Source organism: Haliaeetus leucocephalus, unplaced genomic scaffold, assembly GCF_000737465.1.
Source record: "Haliaeetus leucocephalus isolate CR32 unplaced genomic scaffold, Haliaeetus_leucocephalus-4.0 Scaffold217, whole genome shotgun sequence".
Lineage (NCBI taxonomy): Eukaryota > Metazoa > Chordata > Aves > Accipitriformes > Accipitridae > Haliaeetus > Haliaeetus leucocephalus.
In genome coordinates, this window is record NW_010972653.1 from 9,623,302 (window position 1) to 9,649,405 (window position 26,104).

Genomic DNA, 26,104 nt, shown 5'->3' on the forward strand with positions numbered 1-26,104 from the left:
GCCGGGGGGTGGCGGTGCCCCGGCGCGCTCCTGCCCGGCTTTGGGTGGGGGTGCCCCTGGGCCTGCGGGGGCGGTCAGAGGTGGAGATTCTGGTTAACCTGCGGGCAGCGTGTCTCCAGCTTCATCGTCCCTCGAAGGATTTGGCCGCTTCCTTCGTATCCTGCTTAAAAAGCCCGCTGAGCTGGCAGGAGGATCGGCAGCGGTCGATGTAGCCCGTTCCGTTCCTTTCCGTTCCGAGGCGCGGTGGGGATGGGTGAGCAAAGCGGGACCCAGAGCCTGGGCTTACCCGAAGACTGACCCGGTTCAAGTCCCTGCAAAGGACTGAGGACATGCGAACTTACAGTTCTCTGTCCGATTTCTTAATTCAGGCACTAATGCGTCAGTTGAAGCGCCCGGCCGTTCTTCTCTAGGGTCCAGCCACTGTTTTGAGTAGGACTGTGTTGGCAATGAAATTCGGTATTGGCAAGGATTAAAATTTATTTCGCTCACGTCGATTTTACTGCACCCCTGTCCTTTCCAGGCACATTTGCCTGTCATAAATGCAAAGATCTAAACGCACATCGCAAGCTATTTTGTTTCGAGGCTTACTGTGAGGGACGGATTTCTTCCACTGACCCGCTTCTGCGTTACTTGGGCTCAGAAAGCTCTTGGCGCCAGCCCCGTCCTTCCCTTACGCACACGCAGCCGTGGAGGCTGAGCAGAGCTTGGCCCTGGGAATTTTCTGCAGGGCCTCCTGTAATAAATTGACTTGTGACTTTGTCAGATATTTTCAAAAGGGATCTATAAAGCCTTGGTGTGTTTCAGCTTCCAAGTATTATTTAAGGTGAAGAGTACAGTCATTTAACATTAACTGAGTCCCTCTTTGGCAAGAAGCGCAGCCTTTTGGCAGAATGGGATTAGTCCTGCAGTACTTGTAAACCTTTTAGGGAACAATACAGGAAGTGGGTGGTTAATGTTTCTTACATTTCAAACAAAGTACATTTACAGAACACCTTTTGCTTTGAGATTACAGGAAACTGTGTAAAGCTAGTTTCGTGAATCATCTGAAATGTGAAAAAAAAAAATCCTTAGGGTAGGGAATCAAGTATCAATGGCTTAGTTTCATGTTAAAGGTAGAAGGGCCTGCAACAGCAGAAAGTATTAGATTAAACCTAGCCAGGGTGGAGCTCCCCTTACGGTGGGTATTTATAATCTTGCAGTGAGTCAGAGGAGAATATGTGAACAATGCAAGCATTATACCTAACCCCACTAATATATCATATTGTCTAGTATCCCAAATCTGAATTATCATTCCAGTATAATGCAAACTACAATGCAGCAGAACTAATGAAAAAGAAGTTAAAAACATTTTTTCAGCTTGACAAAGAACAGTAATTATCAAAATACACCTGCGGATGACGAGCATTCTTTAAAACATAATGGTGGCCCTTACTTGTCATCTGGTAATGGGTATTCTCCTTTTTCACCAATCGACTAGGGGACTGTTATAAATAAAATAAGTAATACTACATCTGTAAATACACAATTACTCCTGCTACAGTTCTGCTGAATGGCTGTGAATGGGGAGGAGATGGGCCAGGAGATAGTCAGGCAATATGAATCTCTGGGACAAAGAACAATGGTATAATTTATTCAGTAATCAGTAGTTTGAAGATACCAATTATACATAAATAGCTTACCTACTGTGTATGAGTTTCCTACCTTTGGCTGTAGGATGTACTTTCAGATTAATTATTACATTTCTGAGGTACTCACTGAATTACCAGGTGGTTTACTACTCATTTTTACCTTACTTTTTACCAGCAGTGTTATACTACGTAGAGGTAGCCCATCACCCACAGAAGGCTTTCTGTACTCAAGAAATAATTTTGTTTTTAAGCATGAAAATAAGAAGCAGGTATTTAATCTCTGGTTTCACTTCCACAGTTCATCTTTCATGTGGAGCCCGTATATTAAACGAATTTTCTTTAGTAGTGGTGTTGATAGCTAGATAATTAGAAATAATTAATTAATTTCAATTGAACGCCTTCCTCTTTAAGAAAATGCTGCAAAGTGTGTTGCTGGTGGGTTAAGCCCATTTTTACTGGCATTGGTAAATTCCACATTCTTGTCTGTTTTCTTTCTTCCTAGGACACAGATTGATCGTGCAAAGTAATTTTGTAAAAAAAAAAAATCACCATAAGTTTTTCCTCATTTATAAGTATATAGTTATTTTGGTTTTTGCTGAGCACTGGTTCTGAAAACTGTCCCATTTTGGAAGCTGAGTTGACTTTGCTCTACTTCACATATAATTTGTTATATGGATTAAAACAGCATGGGGCCCAGACCAACAGTGCAGCCAAATGTTTTTCCCCACATATCAAAAATGTCTACTCCTAATCTCAGGCTCTCTTTTGAAAACTGTTCATAACATTACTAGTTGCTGACCTTGCCAGTGCTACTTCTGGCTGTACATTTTCTCACTCCCTCCTGCTTCCCCCACTTTCTGGCACTTCCCCTTTCCCTGCTGCAGGCTGGGATCCACGGCTTCGATTTCTTCTGCCGAGTGGATTCTGCCAGCTTTGAAAGTGCTTGTGGAGCCTTGTGAGTACGTGGTTTCACCCAGGATGAGATTATTGCCCAGGCTCTTTGGAGGACTAGGGCCAGCATCCCAGTCAGCAGGTCCGGTGCTGACTTCCCTTAAGAATGGAGACCCACCTTCAAAGTGGTTTGCAAAACCACTTCTTGCCTTAAGTGCGGTCCTGGAAGTTTCCTTTCATCTTTGATTAAATATAGAGTGCTTGTGTATTCATGGAAATTGCTGAAACATATTTATATTAGACCATTTAAATGGTTGAGGAATGTAGAATTCTGGATACAGTACTATTGCTGTCCTCTCTTCCCTGAATTGTATCCTATCTCGGATTTATTTAGGGTATTTCTGTGTTTTACAGCCATTTTTAGTTCATGGTGTTTGTAATTCTGACAGGGGTCCTTTGAGTATTGATGCAGTATGTTACTATTTGTATCTTGCCTAAACAGGACCAAAATCCAAACCTGTCTACAGTACTCCTTACACATGCTCAGACCAATACTAAAATTTGTTCAAAGTTTTTCTTGGCAGCTGAAACTAAATTGAAGGCAACGGTCTCAGTGTTGCTTGTTACTGCTTTTGTTTACATGATTCCAACATATTCTACAAACTGGATAGGTTACAGTGCATACCTATTTATTTATTTTAATTTCTAGTTTGTAGTGTGAATGTCAAGGATCCATGCAAAGGGAAAGGGGAAAGCGTTAGTTGTTTAATTCTATGGTGACTTTCCAGACAGCTGTGTAAGAGGTACTTATATTTTTTTCATAGCTCCATGACAATTTTTGTGGAATCTGATGTACGCTCACGATGCCGGTGAAAACCATTACTGCTGCTTTTCAAGCGCATCGATCTTAATACAATTTAAAAAAAAATAACTGAATTACACAAATCACACATCTGTTTGGAGTGTACATGAATTACCAAAGAGATAGAGGTAATGGAAACATAATGACATTTCGCATTTCAGTGTTGATTTGTGATAACATTATGCCTCTTAACAGAGGCATTTAGGGAAAAGAAATGGGTGGTATGTATGAATTCTGTCAGTGCATGAGTCTCTGGGCTATCATAGCAGAAGGATGCATGCTATTTGCAGATCCGCTCTTTGCAAATGATGCATCATCAGTCAGCAAACCACCAGCCCATTCTCATCTGAAAAATGCAGGATCCTTGCTTCCGATCAGATCTTTGAAACCCTTTTAGAAAACTTCCAGTAGATTGAGCAATTAAGACAACAAATAAATGCACCTCAGCACTGTGAAGGACAAAGGATTGTATGTAGTCTCAAATCTGGACTGTGAGTAAGCTCGATCGCTTCACTGCTGAGCATCAATTTATGTATGGGAGGTAGTCGAGAGATATGACACTGGTATAAGATTTTAGTTAAGACGCAGAGATTTGTATATACGTAGTGTTCAAAAAAGAAGAACAAATACTGAAGGTTTACTTGAAGTGTTTGAGAATAACTGAATACGAACGCAGATCTTGACAGACTCGTGGCTACGCAGCAAACTGCATTAGATGCCAATGATGATTTGCTTGAATTGCACAAAGCAGGGGGAAAGCATAAGATTATTTCAATAAAAATTATCTTAGGTCTTCCCTCATGGAGATTTTAAGACCACATGCAGGATTAAATTTGAGATTAAAACACCTACATTTAGGTCTCTATAGACAGGAGCCTACAGCCATGTGTGGTGTCTGAGCTTCCCTTCTAGCGAGTAGCAACTTAGCCAACAATCCATAGTGCCTGGAGCAGGACTCGCCTCGAAGGAAGGGGGACGCCTAGGACTTGATTAATTTGCTAACTATAGTATTTGAATTCCCTTGAGAAAATAGTTTCTGGCTTCCAGCTGCTTCTCCAAAAAGGACACAGGTCTCCTATTGGGTCTGTGTCATACTTGCTTGCTCCCAACAGATGTCTCAGATAGCCTAGGACATCTAAACTAACAGCAGGCACCACTGTTAGGACAACTGAATTAAGCTGCTACTGTTCCGGCAGTTTATTCATTCTCCAGCCTTCTCTAGCATGAGTGTGTTGACTAGTCTTCTGTTGACAATAAAAGGAGTTTAAACATCTGTGTGTAGATGTTGATATTTCTTTGCCTCAACAGAAGCTTGAAATATTTTATTTTTCAGAAGAGAATGTTTTCATAGTATTTTTGACAGAAAGAAACTCCTTGCAAAAATCAGGCTAAGGGGTCATACACAATACAGAAAGTAACCTACTTTAAAGTATGTTAGTTGTTGCTAAAAGGGGAGTATTTCTCTTCCATTAAGCCCTATTCTCTGAGTACCGACAAATCAAATGGATACTGCAAAAGACACCAAACCTCCCCTGCAAAGCAGCTTTGGAGTGTGTGTAGGATGTTAACCCTGCCAAAGCCATTCCCAGGCAATCTGTCTGTACTGCTGGATGGAACGAGCTAGGGCCAAGGCATGAATGTGTGAAGGGCACATGTGCAGAGCGTGCAGTATGTGCTTGGTTGTTAGCAGGGGGCACAAGGGCACAACGTGGATAGAGTGTTTGGCATTTACTGGGAGACCTTAGGCAAAGCTGCTGAGGGATGCAAATGAGTCTTCGTTTCAAGAATGCATCTGCAAGTCACTAGACCCACTAGTGGGAAAGTATTTGTGTCATCTCAGCAGCAAGTTAACCCTCATCAAATTCTTTGTTAAAGAACGGGAAAATGTGTGGAGCAAAATCATACCTATTGTTTCCTGCAAGTATCTTACTGCATATTTAACACACTGTCATCAGAGGAATACATTGTCTCATGTTACAGTTAATAAATATAATTTCTGTTTTTCTTCTTTTTTACTAAGATGTGTTTTTGACCAGTAAATACTTAACATTTGAGTGTTAAAATGCTGAATATGTCTTTGTTTACAGAAAGATCTCTGTAATGAGTAGAACCAAAGATCCATTTGACCTAATATGTGTTCTTTGAGGGTGACTGAAAGGGCAGCTTATAAACAAGTAGACAGCATAGAGCAGCATATAGTGGTTCATCCTTATAATAATTTGCAGTTTAGGGATTTTCTGAGCTAAAGGTTATTTCCATATTATATGTAAAACTTGATGAATTTCTCCTCCACAATTTAACCTCTTTTTTTCAACTAATTTAGCTGTTACACTGATAACTTTTGGTGAGGAGGAGTACTACACAAACTACATGGTGTAAATTGCTCTCTTTTGTTTGAAGTCTGCAAGTTGGTGTCCCCCATTTCTTCTGTTGGAAAAGACAGTGAATACTCGATCCCTCGCTGTCATCTCAATGCCAGCCATGATTTTATGACCTTTGATCCTAAGCTTCTCCATTCATTTCTTTTTAAAGTTGAGGAGTCTTTTCACTGAAAGGTCGATGTTCTTAACTTCTCATCATCTGAATTGCCCCTTCCCTGCTCTGCTGTATTTTGAGTTGAGGGAATTATAACTTTCCCAGTATTTACATGGACAGATCTGGTATGTGGGCTAACTGGGGATTTATACACCGGCACTAGGATCATCTCTGTTTTCATTTTCTGTTCCTTTCCTAATAATTCCCAACATCATATTTCCTTCTCTTGAACTGTTGTTTTCATGGAATTATCAAGGGTAGCTTAAGATCTTGTCCATAAATAGTAATGATCAGTTCCAGGCCCACCATTTTATTTGTAAAGTTTGTTTTTCTCCATATACATTACTTTATATTAATATCATAGAATCATAGAATGGTTTGGGTTGGAAGGGGCCTGAAAGATCATCTTGTTCCAACCCCCCTGCCATGGGCAGGGACACCTTCCACTAGACCAGGTTGCTCAAAGCCCCATCCAACCTGGCCCTGAACACTGCCAGGGATGGGGCATCCACAACCTCTCTCGGCAACCTGTTCCAGTGCCTCACCACCCTCACAGTGAAGAATTTCCTCCTAAATCTAATCTAAATCTACCCTCTTTCAGTTTAAAGCCATTACCCCTTGTCCTATCACTACATGCCCTTGGAAAAAGTCCCTCTCCGGCTTTCTTATAAGCCCCCTTTAAGTACTGGAAGGCTGCTATAAGGTCTCCCCAGAGGCTTCTCTTCTCCAGGCTGAACAACCCCAACTCTCTCAGCCTGTCTTCATAGGAGAGGTGCTCCAGCCCCCTGATCATCTTTGTGACCCTCCTCTGGTCTCGCTCCAACAGGTCCATGTCCTTCTTATGTTGGGGCCCCCAGAGCTGAATGCAGTACTCTAGGTGGGGTCTTACGAGAGCGGAGTAGAGGGGGAGAATCATCACTTTTGCATTAGGTCTGCATTTTAAAAGCCATTCATGGACTGTTGACAGGTCCTTCCACTGTTCTTCCTATTCAGACTTTGTTAAAATAGATAAATATCATAAGCAAAACTCTGTCCTCTCTGTTGTTCATCCCTCTTCCCCTTATGAATAAATTGAGCAACGCAGAACCCATCACAGCTCTCTATGAAACTCTACTGGTATCGTTCCCCACTATGAAAATTTGCCATTTACTACAAACATCTCTTTATATGCTCATCTGGACTGTGTAGGATATTTGCTTTCTAGCTGTTTGTTTCAAAAGATTGTCTCCTAATTCCCAAAGCTTTGGGAATTTGGACTGTGGTCAGCACAAGATTTTTTCGTTTATTCTACTGAAACATTTTAGAAAGCCATGAAGATTATACAAATAAGTGGTTCGCTTGGTATTGTTGTTGAGGTCCCCAGTTGAAAATCACAGTTTTAAACATTTTTCTGCTAGCTTCTGCTAGAAGGTAGCTTCAGTGCCTCTGCTGTTACTCAGTTTTCCCAAACAACAGCAAAATTAAAAGTGACGAGTTACATCAATTTTCATCATTACTTTGGGGAATTTAGGGGCATGAGGGACACTGAAAAAGAAATTTTTGAGTAGCAGAGACAAACATGGGATTACTCACTGTAAAAGAGTAAGAAATGGATGCTTGGACGTGAGTAAATATACTCTTTCCTAATTCCCAAAGAAGGCTGGTGAAAAATTAAGAGGGAGATGCCTATCCCTTGCATCATCAGGAGGTTCTGGATCTGAGACACAAGGAGAGGGGTGACTGTCTTGTCTAATGTTGTGGTAAACACATGCCTAAGAGAAAAATATGACTAATAAATATTCCAACCTCCATTTTTCTGAATAGCTCTTACTGAATTCTCTCCCAGATGAGGTCAGTGTTCATTAAGAGATGAGAGGGGGATGTCACCAACCAGCAGAAAACTTGGTGATTTAGATATTAAATGAATGTTAGGCTGCCCACGTGTGCTTATGGATTGGCTTGTAAGTAAACTAAGTTTAAATTAAAAAGTTGAAAGTCCACCAGAAAAGAAAAATAGAAACTATAGCCAGTAAAGAAGAGAACAGAGCTTGGGGTAAAGATAGAAGGAAGCTGTGGAAAGGAAACAATATAATAGGAGAAATTGCTATTATGACATGAAAAAATAGCAGACAACTTTCAGAAAATAACAAAAGAGGAGGAGAAATAGTGCATGATGTGTAAAATTGCATAGTATTTTATTTTTTTAATTACAAAATGTCCTTTTACAGGAATATTTTACTGCGTATAATGGGTAAAATGAAAATGCTAGATTAATGTTTTCAGGCCCCAGTTCTATTTTGAACAATTGAAAAACAAACTAAATTTTCACCCATCTTGATTCATCTCTCAGAATGGTATTTTTTCAATTATTTCTTTTTGGATTCATATTTCTGAGACTTTCAAAGCTTACTGTAGTTTGTTTACAGTATTTTTCCCCACTTCATATATTATTCTGTGATTGAATATTTTGTACACTCTAGATCTCATCTCGCAAATGTGAACTTATGCTTAGCTTTGTATACATGAGTAATCACCAGGCTTCTGATTCTTCTGGCCTTGGATATTTGCTGAGTCTTTTTCCAGCAAGCCAAAGTGTTTACAGCCTTATAGGCTAAGACTTCACTTCCAGAAAAGGTCCATTTATAAAGGTGACATTTAAAATCTATTATCACACAAGCTAAATATTTATAGTTGCTTGTCTTTCTGGAGAAATTTATGTATAAAAATAAGTTAATATTTTAAATACTTGTGTGTATGTCTGTGTTTATATATACACACACACACGCTATACATAGTGTGTGTGTGTGTGTGTGTGTGTGTATATAGACATATATACAGTAAAATGGAAACAACGAGGCCTAATTGTCATTTGTTCCACTTGGATTTGATGAAAAAAAACAAAACCAAAACAAAAATAGCTTTACAGGCTTTATTATTGCAAACACGGGCACAGTTTCAAGACAATCCAAAGAGATGGTGCAATGAGAGCTAGCTGAGCTGGAACGGAGTGACTCAAATATTTCCTTTTCCTTCCTTTGCTTATCAGGCTGCCAAATTTGTTTTCTTTTTGGTATGGAATTATTACTGTTGCTAATAAGAGTCAAGAGATTCTTTTAAAAAGAAAATTGAATGAATGTTTGATTCATTGCAAATAACAAAGATTCTCAAACTTCTTGAGAAAGACATGAGGGAGAGACTGGTGTGGGTTCTCAGTTTCATGTCTTTTTGCCTAATCTGTATTTACACAGATTAAAAAAGATTAGGACATTGAAGAGTTTGTGCAGTGCCTGGCATCGTTTCTTGAACCTTGTGAAAGTTTGCAGAATCAACACTGTGAAGTTTGGTATGATGTAGTGTTCTCTCTTGGTTTTTTTTCTGAGTTTTAACTATGTTTTACTAAGCAAAATGAGGAGCATTTGTATTCAACTCCAAAATTAGTTTTAGTGGCTGTGACATTGCTCCCTTTTCTGGTGTGCTGTGGTGTTGTTATTCAGACTTTCAGATCTTTTATTCTCTTTCCAATTGCCACTCCCCAGATCTTTCAGAAACATTTTCTTTCAGCATTCTTTCCCCTTAAATCACTTATTACAACAGTCTGCTCATTGCCTGGCTGGTATAAAAAAGGAAAAGAATATTACTTAGTACACAGCATTACCTTAACTAATGACTGTTTTTGGTAAGCAGGATGATGACTGCTAAGTGTCAAGTTATTTGCGTTGTGTTAGCCAGATTAATGAATTTAATAGCCTTTTATTAGCCATATGGCTGCCGGTTTCCTTTGTACGAGAAAAAATATAGAATAAGTGAGTCCATGCTTGCTTTGATTTATCTCCAGGCAGTGTGAGGCGTAGCTGGGGCACCATGAAATTCAGTGCAGAATTCTCAAAAGAGTTGAATTCAGAGGCTTATTCAGACCTCTGTCCAATGTCCACCATGCTCTACAGAAGGTAAATATTTTGGTTTTACATAGCTTTGATCGGCCACATTGATATAAAATTACACTCTGATATCTCATGGTGGCTTCTATTTAATGATTGATTATCATGACAATCAGATAAATTTCATGAGAATCAGATTAAATCTATCATCGGTATTCAAATCTTTAAAGTGTGTCTGAATCAAAGTCTTATAATGGTGGATGAGGCAACTTTTTTTTTTCAATTTTTCAAAAATATTTTGGAAAATATGTGGGGCAGTGTGCGGTCTGGTGCACAAATAGCTCTAGTGAGGCATTCAAAACTCAAAATAAATTAAAAAAATATATATGCAGCATTACCTTGTCTGCTAAGGTACTGTGAAAAGCTGGAGCAGCAGTGTGATGGTGTGGCATATATCTATAAAAAATAAACAGTGATTGATTTGCTGCTGGGAAGCTGCCTATCAAAGCAGGATGCCTTCTAAGGGATATTTTGTCACACTTTGGGATAAAAACTAATTTGGGTTCAAGAAAAAAGTTTTGGGTTGATGGTATTTTGATAAACTCTCTGAGAAATTTAAGAGGTGGGAGTGCTTTAAGTTATTTTTTAAAGACATAAACTGAATCATAAAATTCAGATCTTTGGCTTAGGTAACATTGTCCGTCTCCAATAAAAAAGGCCCAGGCATTTGGTTTAAAGTGCCAGAGAAAGGACAGACTTTCGTCGGGCAGGAAGAACTGCAGAGCTGTGATGGGGCTGCAAGAGCCAATGAGAGCAATTTGATAATGTGAGTAGGTGGTTTGCTCTGGCCGGATTGAAGTCATTAACTTTCTGATTTAATTTTATTGGCCTGGGCAAAGCTTAAGTAAGTGTAATAGCACCTATGTAGGGGGTAGAATCAGCTAAAGTAAATCAATTAGAATATTCGCTACTTAGACTTTTATGTATAGATAAAGCATGTTTTATGTGTAGATTGAAGACGTAGCTGTCAGGAGTGTAAATAATTGCTACCAGGCAATTATTAAAGGTCTGTAAAGACCTTTCTTAGTACAGAAACACCTATACCTTATTTAAAACAATTTTTAAAACTCAAGCTATTCTTTTTCCTGAGTGCTCTATGAATAAGCTAAATCACTTGTAATTTCTAAAATTTTGATACATGCCGAAACATCTTTCTTGATCCAGTGAATGACAGTTTTGAAAACTTAGCCAGAAAATCTTCTAATCTTCCCATTATGACATGAGTATTTTCTGAGATGTTTTATACTGTGTCAACTTCATGGTCTTTCTGGAGTAGATGTTTTCTTTTTGACATCTTCTATTTTCTTTATATATTTTGGATACATCTTTCACGTGAAGAATTGAATAAAAGTAGTGGAAACAGAAGAAATACTGTCTAAAATGTAGAAATAGTCTGTGACAATATTCATTGGAGATTTCCAGCTGAACAGTTTGACAAAGTAATTTAAGTGGCAGAAAGCAAGATTTATAAAAAAAAAATTAAGCAGCATTCAGTGTCAATCTTTATACTGGTCATATCTGTATAAAAGATATCTATCCATCAATGGATGTAAGATATAACTATCTTTTGAAGAAATTTGTGGGTATGCCAAACACATTAGGTAGTATAGGGGAAGTTTTCCGTTTTGATGAACTTGCAATGTGACCAACACTTAGAGAACAGATATAAAAGGTAGGTAAATAACTTCTGTACAGCCTGCATACTCAGGTACTCAGGTGTATTATGTAGGTCAGTTTTGTAACTCCATGGCATCTGTTTATAACCCCTTATTCACCAAAGGAAGAGATAAGAACTAGTTGTGGTTTGGCACTCACCATTCAACAATATCAATTTGGATTCAAACTAGCTTTCTTTTCAAGATTGGTAACATTTTGAATTCCCCCAGTATATACAAACCCAGTAATATCTGTGCAACCCAGATTCTGCAGGTAACAGTTTTCCATTACCTTTCATTTACTTTCTTTCTGTGGATATCCATGAGGAATTGTTTTGTAATAGCATTAGCCTTGCTTGTCAGACATTGTTTATGATAGAATTTGTATCCTGGTTGTTTTTTGGTTTTGTTTTTTTTTGTTGCTGTAACTACCTTCCCAAACTTTTTTCATGAAAAGCAGAAAAAAATGTATCTCAACATTAGTCTTTAATACTAAATACATCTTAGTCTGTTACCTGAAATAGAATTGGCATTTATAGGATCCTTAAATATTAAAATATCTTTTATTTACTTATCGGCTTTAGCAGGTTGACTTAGCTTTGAAAATATCCTTATTTCTCTGAAGGGATATTTCATTTTTCAGGAGCCAATCTTCTGGACAGTATAAACAAAAAATTGCTTTTAAAAAAAGCTGATGATTGGGGTGGAATTAATTTATTTTATTTTTTAACTTTGAAGTTGGGAGATAATTGGACATGATGGTAGATGCCCATAAAAAATTCTTTTTAAGATCTGGACCCACATATAAGAAATTTCTGGTAACAGCAGGATATGAAATGTTGAATGCCTTTGTGGATTTAAATTTTGCCTTTTTTTTCTCTTGGTTGGTGTCTCTTTTGCTCCATAAATATGTTGTTTTTAACTGCATAGTGACAAACCTTCAGTGGGTGGGAAATAAAATGTCCATTCAGCTCAGCATTCTCTTTAGCCCTATGGTTTGAACATGGGAAGGGTTTGTCCCTCCAGAGACCAGAGCAAGTATATAATCTCTCAGGAGAGATTTCAGCCATGACACTACTGTAGTAGCCCAACTTCTGATGCTTGCCAGCATTGTGGCTTGCACTCCTCATCTTCTTAAATTCTACTTAAGGTGTCTTAAGTATTTGTGGAAATCCCAGCCATAAACTGGTATTTGTATGCCTCTGGATCAGAGGGTGTATTTGTTCTTCTGATCAGTCTTACAGCAGTGATAGTTTAGCTGTGGGTCCAAGAGGGTTCTTTTTCAGGTGAACTTAAAATTTGGTGAATACTATTTGTGGGAAAGAATTTTTTCACTGGCTTTTAAGCCATATAGATGGTAGTGGTCTTAGTCAAGTGGAGTACTAGTAGTTTATACATTTCCAAGATATGTAAATATGTATTTTGGGGTAGAACAAACATTCTAAGAATCTATTATTCAAAGCTGAAAAGTAATTAGTAGCTATATCTGCTTATTAAACCTAAGATTTTTTTTTTTTTTAACTTTTGGCTGTGGGTTATACTCAAACTTTTTTTTTTGAGATGACTATTTACACTGTATAGTAAAAGAAAATATTAAGTAATACATTTAAATAGCTGGTCTATTTACTATATTAATGCTAGTATGTACCTACTTGTTTTGTTTAAATTTTTTGTTTTAATTTACAAAATAGAAATTGTACCCTTTGCCATTAAAAAACCCCAACCCAGAAACACCCAGTGAGTGGTATTTGGGTTTCTTTTGGCTGCTGGGTGCTAACAGTAGCGGCTTGTTCCTGCCCTTGGTCTTCTGAGTCAGTTCTCAAGAGTTAGCTGAAAAATGAACAAGGGAAAAACCATTTGGTTTCACTTGAATCATTTCGCTGATTTTGTGGCCTGTGATGTCGGTGGCCGCTCCTGTTAGCCGGTGAAGAGGTGGCCTGGCAGGCGGTGGGAGAGGAGGAACTGCTTCCTGAGGGAACCTGTTAACCAGGCCCTGGGACCTCACCGGGATAGGCCTGCCCTGAGGGAAAACCTTAGAAATAAGCCGAGTTTGTGATACAACTTGAAGGGCCAGGTTCTGCGCACGCAGAGGACTGCAGGTGCCCCTGTGAGACCTCCTTGCAGAGAAAGTCCCCTGCCGCTTTCCCTCCTTGCCCCCCTCTCCGCGCTTCCCCGGGCATGCGGCCCCTGCCCAGTAGCAAAGGCTAATGTCTTGCTTTGGAAACGTTTACGATTTTTACTTTCCTGAATTAATTTTTAATTAATCTCCCATGTATTGAGTTGTCATGCTAGGTATTTCTTTTAAAACCCCCGATTTTCCTAAAAGGCAGGTTTGTATTTAATTTAATGTTTTAGAGATATTTCTAATTTTTTTTTTTCATTCTACTTTGGCAAGACTAACCAAATGTTTTATCTTTTCCCCATTTTTTTTGCATACACATGTGGTTGAAAACATTTTCCTTTCTGTTTGAAGACTAGAAAAGACCCCTTGAGAGTCAATGTTAGCTGTAACGTGTTCCTGGGAAGCCTGTGAAGTTGCTCTCCATGTGGCCCAAATGGTATTTATATGGCCTGAGTGATAGCTAGTTTGTAACTGATGAGGGGTGATGAAAACAAGGATGTAAGCTGAAACGTGTTCAAAATGGAAAAATCAGATTGAATTATTATTTTTAAAATGGCATTAAAGTGTGAAGACTGAAGTAGTACAGAATTGCCTTCCCTTATACTCAGAAATGAACTTTTTGGCCTTAGGAACAACAGGTAAGTGTAGAAACATTTTGTCTAAAAGTGTTTCATGCTTCTTTCTGGTATTTTTAGTACTTTGTTAATGTGAGGAAATAATTACAGAGATACTAAAAAGTGCTTTCTAATTAGTTGTTGACTTAATACTGCCAATATTAGAACTGCTAGGAAGAGGGCGCATGACTTAAAGCAAAATAGATGTGATCTCTTGAGGCCACTGGAATTTTAAATAACTAACAAACACACACAAGACTAGTAATGCTTATCTGGAAATTTCAGACATATCTGTAATTTGCAGCAATCCAGTTTACCAAGTCATTTTAATCTGGTCAATCCAGAATTACTTTGAGTAAAGAAAGAAGAAAAGAAATGTGCAGGGAAAGAAGTTGTAGGCATTTTATTTAATTCAATCCTAGTTTCAGCATGTGAGGTAAAGTAAGATGGGTGTTGATTGATACTACATGTTGCAGGATATGATTAAAATATATAAAGCAGTATTTTTTATTATTATACTATATTTATTCTCTTGGTGTGTTCTGTACGATAACTTTTTCCCTAATGAGGAAGCAGGAATAGGAAATGAGTAGTAGCTCCAAAATGGCTTTCATTGTTTTTTGTTCAGAATTTTGATGTTGATATTAGGATGGACATAGCAAGAATAAAAAGGAAGGAATAATCTTTGTTTCCAGAGCTCCCCTTCACTGAAAATCATTCAGCTGGGTAGTTAAAGGTTGAATGTCTTCTTGCAGTAGCTGCTTCCATTGCTCTTTGTAAGTAGAAGCAGCTTCTCTTCTCCCAAGAGACAGGAATGCACAGATGCCTTTGCTGAGGCTGCACTGATGAGGAGTGAGGAGATAAATATCGGAGGAGTCCTAACACAGTGCTGTCACTCCCAGGTCTTGTTCTGAGTTTGCTTTGCCAGGAGGAGGAGGAGCTGGAGGCAGAGCAAGAAAATAGTTCACTTATCTGCTCCGGCAGCCTGTTGTTAACCTCAGGAAGCAGAAAATAGGATTCCAAGAGCTGCAGCCTTTTCAGTGAGGTGACCTGGGATTTTCCATAAAGTGGAAGGAAGAGCCGTTGCTTTGTCTGAAACCAGGAAGCTGGTCTGCAGCCAAGTGATAGAGTACCTGAATTTTTGTTTCTACTCTTCATGCAAGCCAATAGTGCTTTTCATATTAATAGTAAAATGTCCTTGGCATTCTATAAGAACAAGTATCCAGATAAATTCTAACAACACCTCCGAGTCTGTTTGAATCTAATATGGCAAACTCTGTATTGGAAATAACTGGAAAGTACATAACAGTTGGAAATATGTTCCGATAAAATCCGCCTAGTAGAGAGAGAAGTGACGCATAGATTTACAATGAATAAAGGCTTTTAAGTCAAATTTAGATGTTATTTTTAGATGCAGTAATTCCTTCAATTTTCCACATCCTTTGGCTTGATGTTCATCTTGTATTGCAAGACTGCTTTTTGAATTGAAGGAGACAAAATGGGCATTCTTCAGTGAGGTCATTGGCATTGTAGATGCTGGATGTTATTTATTGGTGTAATAAATACAATGGAAGCCCACATGCACTGCATCAATGAGGCTTCCTGCCCTGAGGAGAGAAAAGGCCCCAAAACTGCACTGATGGGGAAATCACACTTCCATACTAGTATATTCGTTTACCTGCTCAGTCTGTTACTTCTTTCCCAGCCCTCACTCACATCCCTGTTTTCAGGTGTAGGATCTGCTGCTGCTGAGAGCTCGTTGCCCTCAGCTCTGCGCTGATGCTCACCCAGAGCGGGGTGTACCCAGCTGGGTACTCCTGTGGGAGAGGGGCTGAAGTGTCAGAGCTAGAAGGAGGCTTCAGAAGCTATCTGACATCTGGCACTCTGGTAAAACGCAGGCGAGTCTTCTGTATCAGTGCGTATTTTCTTTTATGAATATGCACGCTCATTTGCTTGCATTGCACCTGCATCCATTTTCCTGACAGTAAAGAAAGAAAGAACTAATCTGCCATAGAACAAAAGAGAAAAATCAGAAAGAATTGTGAGTATATTTTCCTGCCCACCCATATTTGAAGTTTTAGCATTTATTTATTTATTTGTTTTTTAATCTTTAAGAACTGCTGCAAAAGAAATTAACGTATGAACTTCAGTGCTTAACTCCTCTGGACCTGTTTTAAGAAAAATGGTCAGTGCTACTCCTCACTTAAAGCTGTTTACTTCCAGTGAGCAGAAACTGAAGATAAACACACCCAAGCTGGAAGCAGGGTGAGACTATCCCATTTTTAACAGTGAATATAGTTAACTAATAGAATGACTCGCAAGTCATTAGGTTTTGCTTGATTCATGGTCTTTTCGAATCACCATTTTATGTTTTTCTCAAAGGGATGGTTTAGCTCTGACTGAATTGCCTTAAGATGGGAACTTCTCTACTGTTATGTGACTTGTCCTGTGTGGGAGGTCAGGGGATGATATTTCTTTCTGGCTTTCAGTTCTTTCCTCTGAGAATATCAGTATTTCATGAATGTAGAGTTTACACTTAAGCAACCCTGTGAGACAGAGAAGTGTAGAAACATTATTTATTTTGCAAAGTGATAGACGGGGCAGGGGAAGACTAATTTACAACTATAGCATAAAAGCAGTATTTCTGTGGGTTTCACACAGAATTTCACATGACTATTAACTACAAAACCACACATAACTGTTACCACGTTTGTTTCAGTGGTTCATGGTATGCCATAAACTAGTCAGCTTCCCTTTTTGGTGTCTTCTTTAGCCTACTACAGAGAAGAAACTTTTTTTTTTGCTTGAAAAGTGCAGTTGAAACAATAAATACTGAGAACAAAACTGAGAAGAGGCTGCATCTCCAACTGTCGCTAATCCTCTAAATATATTTTGATGTATCCGTAGCTCTTTACAATACAGACTGTGCCATTAGTTCACTCTTTGCTTGATGCAAGACCTTAACCATCACGTATTTGTGGTAGCACAGCACTCAGGTGCAACTATTGTGCCCTATTTTATCAGGCATGGCACAAACGCAGGACAAGAAAGCAGCCCTTTCCCAAGGATATTTCTGTCAAAAATAATCAGTAATGAATCATATGGCTGTACTGTCAATGACATTTTCATTGTTTGGTTTTAGAAATATATCCTCCTCAGAGGAAAAAGACAGATTTCACGTGTTTTTGTTACTTCTTCAGACTGCAAAAATAGCATTACATCTCTTTGAATTCTACCTGTACTGTTAAAAGGAGGGGGTTTTGGTTGTGTGGTTTGGTTTGGTTTTGTTTTGTTGTTGTTGTTTGGTGTTTTGTTGGTTTTTTTTAAGGTAGCATGAGAATTAGAAACAATTATAAAATAAAATTTCTAATTTCAAAATACATATTTCTGTAGTGCATGGATTTTGGAAGACTCTGAAGGTGGATGACACAAAGAGCCATGATCATGGCAGAGTAAAATTGCCATGTATAATTCTTGACAATTAAGCCTACATGCCTAAAACTTGAACCAGCAAATCCCACTTGAGTCCTATTAATGGCACCGCATAGCTGGTTGAAAAAATTGGCAACAAGGGCAGCAGAGGGATCTACAGACTTAGTAAGACAATACTGTATTGCTTTTCATTGAGTTCACATTTAAATCTTTTCCTTTCAACTCTAATGGCAAAGTAATTGTTAGTTAAAACAAATCCTTAGTTCTTGGAGAAGGCTGTATCATAAGCTCTCCATTCACCAAAGCTGTATCTGATAAATATATTTTTTAAGACTTTTAAACTTGAACTCCCTTTCAACAAATCTTACATACTTGTGCAAATCAGGTGTTATTTTAATTAGATAATTGATAGAGCATCCGGATTTTATTCTTATTTTCATAAACATGGGTTTATGGTCAAGGTGAGTACTGCCAAATGTTCTGCATTCTTTTCTACAGATTTCAGTATTTTTGTGATCCTACCATTTGCTTTTGTTACTGAAATTATGGTATACTAAATATTATTGACTATGATACCCACTCACCATGTAATTGTGTTTTAGTTTCCCATCTAAAAATACAGTAGCTTTATTTTATGTGCTGAGTGCTGATGTAGAGATAATAAAAATCTCTCAATGTAAATTAGAGAAAACCGCATATTGTGTCTAGTAATTAGAATGGGGAAGAATTAATCCAGAAAATGAATTGGCAAGAAAAAGGAGAGCGATGTAATTTTGTCTGTAAAAGAATCACTTGGGCTAAATCTTAAAACCAGGAAAAAAAAAAAAAAAAAAAAAAATCTTGGTTCCTCTGGTATTCTAGAAACTTTTACGCAGCTAGCAGTGAGGATTACTATAAGTAGTGCTATAGCTGAAAGTGGGGTTTGGTTTTATTTTTTTAAAGTGGTGGCCTTCTCTTTGTTTGTTCAACAAAGTGACACATTTTTTTACAGGGCAGTAGTTAAAGCAGCATTAAAGTGCCATTGACATCATCCAGTTACTGCACTGACTTGATTATATAACCTCTTTTGTGCAATTTTCATGCTCTGCTCTGTTTGAATGTTTTTACTATGCTGATGGCTGTTTTTCATTTCCTGCTGGGATGACCTTGAATAAAAAAAGAGTAAGAATAAAGTAGACATAAGCAATGTAGTCTTGCTGGCATTTGCAGATCTTTTGTTCTGTGTTGAGAAACATAGTAGTTTGGCATTTATGGTATAGGTTATTTCTGCTGGGTAGTAATTAATCTTCGATGGTTAGAAAAAATTAATGTTTTTCTCTTATTTTGTTCTTTTGAATTTGCCAATGGCCAAGTGATCCAGTTATGACAATTCCTACCTTATTAAAACAACGGAAGAGAGCTAAACAAATGATAAAGGCAATGGTCATTCATTAACTTAGATTATTAATTTAACCTATTAAATGTAATAGATCTACAAATCTAATATTTATCTATTAAATTGCTCCCTCCTTTTTTTAAAGGAAAAGGAGATAAACTAGTTTGCACTTTTTTCCAGGTTCAGTATATATACTGCAGCTGAAGGAATTGTTATTTTTCTGTTTTGACGCTTCATGTTGCCAATCGTCATTTCATAACTAGCCTTATAGATGAATAAGAGTGCATTGTCTTTCACATACACATCTTTTTCAGACTTTTTATATCTCTCAATATAAGAAAGTCATAACAAAAAGAAATCCATCCTTTGAAAGTAGTTTGCATTATTCCTGCTGATTCTTACCAAACCAAAGCTAATGCCTCCTTTTAATTTATCAAATTAAAATAATAAAGATTATATTACCATACAGTTTAGAATCACATATAGAGGAAGAGTTTTAGCTTTAAATAGTTTTCACTGGACCTTTTAAAAGTGTCTAACTTTGAGGCAGGCAGTTGGGCATGGGGCTTGTTCTTTTATGATCCACACTTATCATTTCAGAACCTTTCAGTTTTTAAGGTACTTAAGACAGTACTGTCCTTTCAGATATTTCCAGTTTGCTGCTGTGGTGATTTTGCTTATCTGAGGAAATACCTCTGAATTTAAGTTCGTTTGTGTCCTAAATCAATGCCGAAGTACTGGTTAACCCTTGAAACAAGGCAATGAGATAATTACCTTCACTGCTAACAAAAAAATCAAGATTTGAGTTCATTGGTAAATGCTTCAGTATTTTTCTTTTTAATGAAGATTGATAATAGAAGTCATTAACATGTCAACATCATGTTTCAAACATCACGTGTATTATACGACTGTGTTGATTTCATCCACATTGCCTTTTTCTTGTCCAAAGCTAAAAGATATAAAAATATTTTCAATTTAAAGTATGAAGTCAGATGTTTTCAATATGATAGGCTAATACAAATGCAGATCTAAACTTGAGTTTAAATGCATTGTTCTAGTTTGCCAGTGGTAAATCTGATGCTTTGTCATTATTCTGTCTTGATGGATCCTGGTTTTGGAGGAACTTGGAAGTCCTACTTTTGGGGGAATTTTTTTTTGTTTTTCTTGTTTCACTTAGTCTGATTTTCATGTAGTGTTTCTTAGCATAAATGTATGAATGTGATTTATGATCTATTATATCTGAGAGTGGTACGCTGGAAATAGTCCTTCAGAGCAAAAAGTGTAACATGGTGTTAAGTTTGTTCTGTTGATTGCATCTAACATTATCAAGCAAAGCAACAGAATATTTTCATTCTTGGACAAGAAAAACTTACGACAAATGCTGGGAGATTACCCAGTTGGAAAATATAGGTGATGTGGAACAGCAGGTCTACCCAAAAAGTACTAAGTAAGACGTAGTCTCATGTCACAGAATTTTTGGGGGTTAGTACAAGCAATGAATGCTTGATTAGATGAGCTGCTTGTCCTCCTGAGCCTCAACGGTGAAAACACTAACAAATAAAGATATTATTTACAATTTATTCTTTAATCTGAGAGGGAAATAGGATTGATAGCCTATTTTTGTTTTGGTCTTTATCAAAATCAGGAGGGCTATAAACAGAAGATGAAGATACACATTGTGCTTAAAATTTTCCATTTGCATATAACTTTCTCCTCTCAAGCATTTTTTAATAACAGGACAAAAAGTGTCCAAAGCAATCTAAGTTCTGTCTCTTACTTTAGTTTAAGATTTTGCACATATCATTTTGTAAATCTTATTGTTACACCCTAGCAAACAAGCCTTCAGTTTTATTTTTGCTTTTATTTCCATCCTGCAGCCAGGAAGGTGGGAGATGGATAATGAAAATTCCGAATATTTTCAGCTGTCTTTGCTCTTACAAAATATTTTATTTAAAGTTAATGTTCTGAAAGCTTTTGCATTTGGATTTAAGTGCACTAGAATTAATTCATAGAAGACTGTGTATAATAAAAAACTTGCATAACCTTTAAAAATGGCAGGAATACTTGTAGTTATTGGTACTAGATTTGAAATCTGTGTAATTGCAGCATTTCTGTTAGATGTGAGTGTGACATATAGAGTTCTTTGCTAATGCCCTGAGAGTATGCTTTCATACATACATTATGTCACAAGATAAATGTTTTTAATTAAATCATCATATTATACAGTGTCTCTATATCCATGTTAGAATTGGCTAATTATATGTAGAGAGAGAGAGAGACACATGGCTATAAATGAAGCAGTAGCTTAAAGGGTTTTTTTTCCTTTTTTATTAAAGATCTTAGTATAATGTTTTTGTGTCATGATAATTTTTTCTGACACAAATTAAAATTGAAAAAAATGGAAAGCCATTTCCTACATACTCTCTCTATAGCAATGAAGGGATCTCAGGGAAGTCCTCCAAGCTGTAATAAGCAGCAGGGTACCCAGTCTGCAGGCAGAGATGAGAAGGACATGGTCGGGCTCCAGCAAGCAGAGGGGGAGCCCTGGTGTCCTCCTTCCTGCTGCTGCTCCAGCAGTTCTTCATAAAGAATTTGCCCATTTGCCCCGCGTAGGACAACACCTTTTCTATTAGCTGCCGATTAGTGAGTGCTTATTACTTGACATCAAATAGGGGTAATGACTGGGGATGACTTGTTTTGGTGTTGAGTATCCACAACTTGATCTGCAGACTGCCACCTTTTGAGGTGCATGACAGGGGTACATGACGTTGTCTTGGCAGCCCTACTTTAAATCAGTTTGATTTAGAACAGCTCATGATTCTTCTTAGTTTGATGAAGCAACAGAATCTTTAAAAGTCAAACATATGCAAAATCAGAATTAAGATTATTAATCTTTTATAAAATTGATGAAATGTAAAGCCTTAACTCTCCTCCCCATATGTCATTTTGCAACAATTTAGAAAACAAAAGAATAAAGGAAAACTGCACTTAATGTATTTTTTATAAAAAAGTTACAGTTTTAATTTCAGTGCATGGTTAGTTCTGAACAAAAACAGTCCCTTCTCTAAAAGGGATTCCTGTATTTCAAACAGAGAGTGATATGAAACTTCTTTAATTGACTTTTCTTATAAGTTGCTTGATGTTTAAGGTCAATGTATTTGAAAGCTGTATTGTTTGCTGCATATCCTGTATGAATTTCATATTCCAAATATGTATTAATGCCTTTTAGTGTTTATTGCTTTATTTATTTTATAAACTACTATTTTGTAAACTTGCAAAGAATTTATATGCCCAAATGTTGCCTTGCCCCATCAGGATGCATTAACAGAGAACCCACAGTTTTCATTACGGTGCACTGTCAGTACTAACTTTTAATAGGGCATTCTGGAGTGCCAGGAGCTGCCACAGGAGCATTGGATTGTATGGGACAGTAGCAGCTGTGTAATGTTTTTTAATATTTATATGTTTAGAAGTTTTCACTGGTTAGATAAAAGTATTAAAGTTAATTCTCAGTTCTAAATTGGAAATAGTTTACTGTTGTTACGAATGGGCAGTCTAAGGTGGGGAGGCAAATGGACGCAGTTAGTTCAAATAAAGAATTTATTAGGAACAGAATTTATTTCTGTCCAGACAAAAAGTGTCTGCAGCACAGTTCTCATTTGCTTTGTCACAGAAAAGAAAACATACAAATATTGTATTTGTTTACATCCCATACACCTAGATCTTACAGATTTTCATAAAACCTCGTTCACGTAACAGCGCATAGGAAGCCTGCTAAGCGACTGTGCACATGCACCCTGTTTGCTGCGTACTGCTTGGCGTGTTTCCTGACCCACGGCTGTTGGCGATGCTGTGGGACCCCGACGGTTCCCAGGCGCTGGAATGCGACTCTCAGGGGCATCCAATTGCTAAATTGTCAGCGTGCTCCCTGGCACGCTCTTGGCCCACACAGCGTCGTGCTCTGCCGAACATTTCCTGGTCCCACTCCGTGAATTAGCACAGAGCAGATGACGTGGGGCCAGGAAAATAATCCTGGGAGTATTCAGTTTACTAGGCGTCGTTGACATGTTCTTTTGTTTGTGTTGTTCAAGGGAGATGTAATGCTTCAAAGTGACAGGCTTAGCTTCTGTGAGAGTCTGTGTAGTTGAAGTGTATTTTCACAACTTAAATCGTTGAGCTGCAGAGGGTGCAAGAAGGAGGACAGTGGTAACCGTTAGTATTTAGGATGTTTTTGTGAATTGACAGAAAAACGACCTTTAGGGCTTTTTGTAGAAGGGAAAGGTCGTTTTCATTGTAATTACTCTTTTTTTATATATGTATATACACGTGGCTGTGTTTGAGAATGAGAGCCAAGAGATAACACTGTTAGCAAAGACTTTTTGGAGGTCAGGCAGAATTTCTCTGAAGGAAGATGCTTAGGTACAGGACCACAACTTAAGAGAATTCAATACAAGAAAGCAGCAGTAGCATACTCTTCCCTAAAATATTATTATGTTGTCTAGGCATCATTTTACGGAGTAAATATTTTCACTGTGAAACACATAATACAGGAGACAATCTGAATTAGGAGTTCGGTGTACTAGATTTTGATTTGAAAAACTGAATGTATGACATTTTGGTTTGGATTATTATGCAAAAGTTATTATAGTAACCTAAAATCCTGTGCCATCATCATAGGTGTATGCATAATTTTTATTGGTTGTTTCATTTATTATTTAGAGATTAGGGAGGGGACAAATGACAGTCAGCAACTGGCGTGGACTCCCTCAGTCTGCTGGTTTAACCTTTTGCTGCACTCTGGCCGGTCAGTGGAAGTCGGGCTCGCTAAGCCCCAAAGCACAGCACGCAGCCAGGATGCAGTCAGTTTGTAAGAGCAAAATGGGGAACAACGAAAAAGGTGAAAGAGAAATGAATGGGCATGGAACAGGCTTTTGTGAGTAAAAAGTCATGTGGCAGCATGGTTGGGCAGGAACTAGTCTGAAAAAAAGGGACAAGAAACCTCATCATGCTGATTAATCACACGTTATTTCAGCAGCACAAAGTGTCTTTGAAGGTCTGGATCATAATGGCCTGCTTGAGCTACCCTTACTCCTTTTTCAATCTAACACAGTCCTCATTCCTGCCCTTCACTCTCCAAGGGGATGTTTCCCTGCGCTCCCCTTGCTGTTACACTTTTCCTCTGAGCTCCTCTCCTGTCCTCTGAAATGCGGTCGGTTCCCATAAGCTGGACATGGGGTCTCCACCATGGGAGGATGACATTTCAAGCCTGAGAAATGGTACTCCTGTTTCGTATGGAATGTGTTGTTGTCTACAATGGTATGGCAGTGGTGACTGAGGCTTTTTAACTTTTTTTTTCATCATCTACTGAAACCTTAATTGCCTTTGAAAGATCTGGTGGCTGTCTGATTCTTCCCTGTCTCATTGCTGTTTGGTTATTTCCATTTCTCAGGGATTTATAACTTCAGGCTTGTTTCTAATCTCAAACATCTTCCAGAATCGTTACAGCCACTCCAAATTTGCTAACATATGCAAACTTGAAAAGCTTATTTTTTAGTTCTACCAACCTTGTCTTAAAATATTTAGTACCTTATGGCAGATTTCTGCCCAAATCTACCTGATACAACCTTTCAGTTCAATAACTAGTCTTTACTTATCCTCTTTTTCCCAACCAGTTGAACACTTGGTTTACGGAGATTTCCTTTAAACCATATTTCTGTGTTTTGTTAATGTGAATGGCCTGTATCAAAACCCTTAAACTAATGTATGCAATGTATACTCTATTTCCTTTATCCACTTGGCTTATTATCCTGTTATATAAGTAAATTAAGACAGTTTGACAGAATTTCTTCTTGAGAAATTTACAGTGGTTATGACTTAACTTTTCTGTGTACAAGAAATACCTCATGAAGTATAATTATATTAATTTAGAGAACAAAAGAGGTTGTGTGTTCTTTATTATGAGCAGTGTTTGTGATCAGCCTCACTATTTTGGGGGATTTTGTGCTGAAAAATTAATGAAAAAACTTCAAGTTAACACTTAGAAGTGTTACTTCCTTTGAAGAAAGAGCTCCCCTTTGAAGGAATGTACCAAAATTGTAATCCTACATTTTAGTAAGATTAACATTGTTTTTTCTCCAATTTTAATGTAATTGTGGTACCAACTTTAAACAAAACATATAATTAATCTTTATAAAAATGTATCATCATCATAGCTTTCTATGGTATCTACTTAGAGATACCAAATGCACTGGGCTCTAGAGAAAATTTGGGTGCTGTGCTTTATTACAGCTCTTTTTTAATACCTTTATGCAGAATGAAAACGAATGGGTAGGGTTTCAAACGATGTATTATTTAGTCTTAACAACTTCACGGGAGAAGGGCAATAGTGTCAGGAGCTGGGATAAAATATCACTATAAGCGGCGATAGTAAAATAATATAAATTATTTTGATTGATGTTGCTAATCCCTAGTTATCCTAGCAATTTACTGCAGAATGGATTTGATACATCAAAAGGGTCCTCATTTTGATGCTGACTCAGAGGACCAGCTCCTTCATTGCATTCGTGAAAGTTACGTACTTATTTATCAGCTTTGCTTCACTGTAGGGAATTGCTTTTCATATGGATGAATGTATGGGGGGTTTTTTTTAGCTAAAAAGACATTCTGCATTCTGTCTATGCCTAGTTTGGGTAACGATTTATTTTTAACTGTGGAACTTTAAAAAAGAAATATCAATTTGAGAAGTCCTGTGTTGTTTAGGAGCTAAATATTGCTAGTTGTAATGGTATTTTGAGGCTTTTGAAAAATTCTCAGTTTCCAATATTCCATTAATGAATATTGGATTTTTGCACTTTTGATTATTTTAATCAAAATTAAAACACTTCCTTGAAACACAATAAACTTTCAGACAATCTAGAAAAAGCTTCAGTAAAGTGGAATGTCATGTCCAATGATGCTTACAGAGGGATCTGCTGTATCTTCTGTCAGTGCAGGCTACGACATTCAATGGTCGTGTAGAAAATCTCGGCACCTGAGATTCAGTGATTCATAGGCAGCATCCCTCTCATCAGGGG

At 37.7% G+C, this 26,104-nt stretch overlaps 1 protein-coding gene across 1 annotated transcript in view; it reads left to right on the plus strand.

Annotated features, from left to right (window-relative positions):
• Nucleotides 1-26,104, plus strand: part of PXDN (peroxidasin homolog (Drosophila)) — a 94,903-nt gene that overhangs the window by 9,125 nt on the left and 59,674 nt on the right. The window lies entirely within an intron of this gene.